General features: G+C 44.8%; 1 non-coding gene across 1 annotated transcript; it reads left to right on the forward strand.

Moving 5' to 3' along the window:
* Window positions 1-4,558: 4,558 nt before the first annotated feature.
* LOC112134441 (U6 spliceosomal RNA) lies at window positions 4,559-4,662 on the forward strand. Its single transcript, XR_002915871.1, has one exon. It is a non-coding gene; the product is annotated as a U6 spliceosomal RNA (small nuclear RNA).
* The last annotated feature ends 1,327 nt before the right edge of the window (window positions 4,663-5,989 follow it).

Genomic DNA, 5,989 nt, shown 5'->3' on the forward strand with positions numbered 1-5,989 from the left:
GGATTGCTTGAGCCCAGAAGTTTGAAACCAGCCTGGGAAACATGGTGAGATCTTGTCTCTAGTAAAAATAAAAAAAAATAGCCAGGCATGGTAGTGCATTGACACATGCCTGTGGTCCCAGCTACTTGGGAGGCTAAGGTAAAAAGATCTCTTTATCCCAGGATGTCAGGGTTGCAGTGAGCCATAATTACACCACTGCTCTCTAGCCTGAGTGTCAGAGTGAGACCCTGTCTCAGAAAAACAAAAGCATAGTACCAGCATCCGCTGGTGAGGACCTCAGGAGGCTTCCACCCATGGCGGAAGGTGAAGGAGGAGCCGACATGTCACTTGCTGAGAAGAAGGAGCAACGGAGAGAGGAGGAGGTGCCAGGCTCTTTAAACAACCAGCTCTCACGTGAACTAGTAGAGAGAGAACTCACTCATTACCTTGGGGAGGGCACCAAGCCATTCATGAGGGATCTGCCCCCATGACCCACACACCTCCCACCAGGCACCACCTCCAACATTAGGGATTCAATTTCAGTATGAGATTTGGAGGAGACAAACATTCAAACTGTATCAATTTCCTGCCACCCTATAAGCTACATGAGGGCAGAAACTCTTTTTCTTTTCTTTTTTCTTTTTTTTTTTTTGAGACGGAGTTTCACTCTTGTTGCCCAGGCTGGAGTGCAGTACCGCGACCTCAGCTCGCTGCAATCTCCGCCTCCCAGGTTCAAGCGATTCTCCTGACTCAGCCTCCTAAGTAACTGGGATTACAGGCATGCACAACCATGCCCCACTAATTTCTGTACTTTTAGTAGAGACGGGGTTTCACTCTGTTAGTAAGGCTGGTCACAAACTCCTGACCTCAGGTGATTCACCTGCCTCGGCTTTCCAAAGTGCTGGGATTACAGGTGTGAGCCACTGCTCCTGGCCAAGGGCAGAAACTCTTATACCTTGTTCACTGCTGTTTCCTGGGCACCTATTATAGTGCCTGGTATATAGTAGGTGCTCAATATGTATTTGTTAGGGACTGATGTGTTGGTTCAAGCCTGTAATCCCATCGCTTTGGGAGATGGGGGCCAGAGGATTGCTTGTGCCCGGGAATTCAAGGCCAGCCTGGGAAACATGGTGAGACCCTGTCTCTAGAAAAAATAATAAGCTGGCCAGGCGTGGTGGCTCACGCCTGTAATCCCAGCACTTTGGGAGGCCAAGGTGTGCAGATCACCTGAGGTCAGGAGTTCAAGACCAGCCTGGCCAATGTGGTGAAACCCCATCTCTACTGAAAATACAAAAATTAGTCGGGCATGGTGGCACACACCTGTAATTCAAGCTACTCGGGAGGCTGAGGAAAGAGAATCGCTTGAACTCAGGAGGCAGAGGTTGCAGTGAGCCAGGATCATGCCACTGCACTCCATTCAGCCTGGGCGACAGAGCAAGACTCCGTCTGAAAAAAAAAAAAAAAAAGAAAAAACTAATAAACGTAGCCAGGTGTGGTGTTACATGGCTGTAATCCCAACTACTTGGGAGGCTGAGATGGGAGAATCACTTGAGCCCAGTTGATGGAAGCTGTAGGGAGCCATAATCACCTCGCCGTACCTCAGCCTGTGTGACTGAGGGGGACTCTGTCTCAAAAAAAGTAAAAAAAAGAAAAAGAAAAGAGAAATATTCGTTAGGGAAAAAAAGAGTGAGCAAGCAAAGTTTCAGGAGAGTACTGTGAATGTGGGTCATGTCAGTAGAGCGTAGGGACTTGGGCAGGAGCGGCTGGACTTGAAGAGCAGGTTGGTGGAGACCAGGTCATTTATCCTGAGCAGTTTGCCCTGTAGCATGTAGATCAAATATCGCACGTTGGCTGCTGGCAACTGAACTGGGCTTCCTGTTTCTGTGTTTGGTTTGGCCATCACAGTGTTGAAGAACTATCGAAGTGAATACCTTGCAGTTTGCTACAGTTCTCCCTGGTCTCCCACATTACTCCGGCCTCCTTACCTCCTGTAGGTTGCCTGACCCTCTGAGACCTGTGTTTGCTATTCCTGCAGATGGGTGGGTATGAGGTGATTTAAGGAGGAAGATTTAATATATGAGTTGTAGAAAGATAAATAGACTGGGCGCAGTGGCTAAAGCCTGTAATCCCAGCACTTTGGGAGGCCAAGGCGGAAGGATTAGTTTGACCCAGGAGTTCAAGACCAGTCTGAGCCACATAGCGAGACCCCCTCTCTACAAAAAATTTAAAAATTAGCGAGGCATGGTGGCATGCACCTGTAATCCCAGCTACTCGGGAGGCTGAAGTGGGAGGATAGCTCGAGCCCAGGAGTTGAAAGCTGCAGTAAGCGGTGATCTCGCCACTGCACTCCAGTCTGAGTGACAGAGTGAGACCCTATCTCAGGGAAAAAAAAAAAAAGCAAGAGAGATAAATAGATCCAGCATTAGTGGGAGTGTGCTTTTGCGTGCTCTTTAGGAGAAAATTTTATTTTCTTCTTTAAATTTTTTATATTCTAGCAAGCCATTTCTTCAACAAGGAGAAATTGATTTCATCCAAAGAGCCCTAGGAGCAAGGGCAGACTCAGAAAAATCAGAGGCACTGTAGTCAGTTTGAGCAGCTTATGTCTTCAGACTGCTAAGCTGGCCAGTGCCAGGCTGGGTCCCTTTAATTTGTCAAACACAAATCACCCTGCTGGAATCTCAAGTTGGATCTGCAGTAGATCACCATTAACTCAGCAGCTTGCTATGTTGTGAGTCCTTATGCCAGGAACTGTGCGGGATACAAAATGTAACAGAAGGCTGGAATAGAGCATCTCCCGGGGAAATGAGAGCCAGTGATACAGCGGTGCCCCATGGAGACAGCCAGCTGGTGTTTGGTAGTGCTTTGTGGAACGGCTGTACTTTGGTAAGGTCTCCACATCTGCAATGTGGCCTTCAATATTGTAGGTCCCCAAACTCCAGGTTTTTACATTCCCTGCATAGGTCAGGGTCGTAGGGAGTGATTCATCCTAGCAGAACTCTCTGGTTTTTAAGGCAGGCGTTCCATTTATTAATTGACAAAGGAGGCATATTTCTCCTCTAGTAACCTGATGATTTAGGTGCTTTCTTCAGGGACACCCTTTCCACATAAAGGTTCTTGGAAAACTAAGCAGAGTATGAGGAAAAGGCTGTGAACAAGCTTGCTGGTCCCTCCCTGTCCTAAAAAAGAGCATACCTCTTCTGTAACCAGAAAACCCTTTTCACTAGTCAAGGCTGGGCAGACTGAGATGAAAGTGTGTGTGTGTGTGTGTGTGTGTCTGTGTGTCTGTGTGTGTGTGTGTGTGTGTGTGTGTGTGTGTGTGTAGAGACAGGGTCTCACTCTGTCACCCAGGCTGGGGTGCAGTGGTGAGATCAGAGCTCACTGCAGCTTCCACTTTTGTAGCTTCCACTTTTCGTCCTCCCACTTCAGCCTGCAGAGTAGCTGGGACTATAGGACTGTGCCACCACACCCAGCTCATTTTCTAATTTTTCGTAGAGATGAGGTTTCACTGTGTTGCCCAGGCTGGTCTTGAACTTCTGGCCTTACGGGATCCTCCTGCCTTAGTCTCCCAATAGGCTGGGATTATAGGTATGAGCCACCTCACCTGACCTGTGATGAGTTTTCAACAATGTGATTCCTCTTTTACAGAATCACCTAAGCTAAAGATTCTTTTGAGAACAAGAGCTAGCCTGTGGTTTCATGGCTTTTCTTCCATTTGTGGTTCTTGCCAAGTGGAATTTAAATGACCTCTTATCAAGATGGATAAACCCAAGTTTCCCAGTGCTGGAATATAGAAAATGGATGGGCAAGTAAGTCCCACTCAGCACCCATAGCCCACACATGGGGACCTCAACACACCTGGGCCCCAGACATCACCTTTCATTGTGGGTAGCTCAGACATGACACTTTTGGTTGTTAAGTGCCCACTGGCAATAGTTTCTATAACAGCAAGTGAAGGAATAAATAGTCACCAAAACATATTCTGTTCCCAATTCCAACATTAATTGGGTGAGAGATAATTATTTTATGAAGAATTTTCATATGGCACAGTCCTGGCCATATGTTCAAGTGAACAGAAAAATTCTATTAAAAAGTCAACCTTCTATCTCTGTTGCCCAGACTGGAGCGCAGTGGTGCAATTATGGCTCACTGCAGCCACAACTTCCTGGGCTCAAGCAGTCCTCCTGTCTCAGCTTCACAAGTAGCTGGGACTACAGGTGCTTGTCACTACACCTCACTAATTTTCCCATTTTTCCTATATGTGGATTCCACAGGACTGACTTGAAAACTTGAGTATGTGTGGATTTTGGTATACATAGAAATGGAGGAGCTGGAACCAATCCCCCCATATACCAAGGGACAAATTGTGTCTGTTTCTACAATTATACTGTAGGATACATTATGTTCCATGACAATGGTAATTTTTAATGACAGTTTTTAATTGAGTGGAATTACCATAAAAATAATAAAAGTAGCAGCTAATATTTACTGAGCTGTTACTAGGTACCTATAACTACGATAGATTTTTAAATTTCCCATAACTGTTCCTTATTCCACTTAACCACTCTATCTTAAATTACTCATGCTTGCTTCGGTAGCACATATGCTAAAGTTGGAACAATAGAGAGATTGGCATGGCCTCTGTGCAAGAATGTCATGCAAATTTGTGAAGCATTCCATATATTTTAAAAAAAGAGAAAAAAATTACTCCCAGATTTTCACTGGGTACCTGTGACCTTTTGTTTGAATTATATCCAAACATGATATTTCCAGAAGTGAGATTACTGTGAGTCACAGGGCATGAGCATTCTTATTACACTTGATGTAAATTGTCGAGCTTTCAGGCATGGTGGCTGTCTGCCTTTAATTCCAGCACTTTGGGAGGCTGAGGTGGGAGGGAGGATTGCTTGAAGCCAGGAGTTAGAGGAGGCAGTATAGGGAGTCACTGTCTGTATTATTTTAAAAAGACTGCCAAGCTTTACCCTGGAAGGCTTATATACAATTTAAACACCACTAATAGTGTAAAAAAATTGCCCATTTCAGGCCAGGCGCAGTGGCTCATGCCTGTAATCCCAGCACTTTGGGAGGCTGAGGTGGGTGGATCACGAGATAGAAATCGAGACCTCCCTGGCCGACATGGTGAAACCCCGTCTCTACTAAAAATACAAAAATTGGCTGGGCGTGCTGGCCTGTGCCTGTAATCTCAGCTACTTGAGATGCTGAGGCAGGAGCATCGCTTGAACACAGGAGGTGGAAGTTGCAGTGAGCACGCCACTGCACTCCAGCCTGGCGATAGAGTGAGACTCTGTCTCAAAAAAAAAAAAAAAAAAAAAAAAAAAAAAAGAAAATGCACATTTCATTGCACCTTTGCCGGCACAGGGTATTATAATTTAACAAGTTATTTTTTTGACTATTTTTAATAAGTAAAAGACCTAGTATTACTTCGTTTTTATTTGTCATATTTTAATATCTTTCCTTGTGTTAGCTTATCAGCTTTATTTCTTCATTGTCTTTTTTTTATTTTTGAGACCAAGTCTCACCCTGTCGCCGAGGCTTGAGTGTAGTGGTACAGTCTTGACTCACTGCAGCCTTGACCTCCTGGGCTCAGGTGATCCTTCCACCTCAGTTGCTGAGACTATAGGCACATGGAACCATACCTGGCTAATTTTTTTGATTTTTAGTAGAGACGAGGTCTTGCTATGTTTCCCAGGCTGTTCTGGAATTCCTGGCCTCAAGCGATCCTCCCACCACCCCCTCCCAAAGTACTGGTATTATAAGTGTGAGCCACCATGCCTGGGCTGTCTGTGTCTTTTCCCTTTATTTATAGAGTTAATGTGTCTTTTACTAATTTGATTATCTATTTTTTATGAAATTATAAAAATAGTAAATACTTTTAAATAAAGAAGTGAAAATTTTCCTTCACTCTTTAGACCCGCAATTTTATCTCAGGAAATAATTGCTATTGCAAAAATGGGCCATATTCTTCAAGATATATATAGGCTAATTGGACATC

Source organism: Pongo abelii, chromosome 6, assembly GCF_028885655.2.
Source record: "Pongo abelii isolate AG06213 chromosome 6, NHGRI_mPonAbe1-v2.0_pri, whole genome shotgun sequence".
NCBI lineage: Eukaryota > Metazoa > Chordata > Mammalia > Primates > Hominidae > Pongo > Pongo abelii.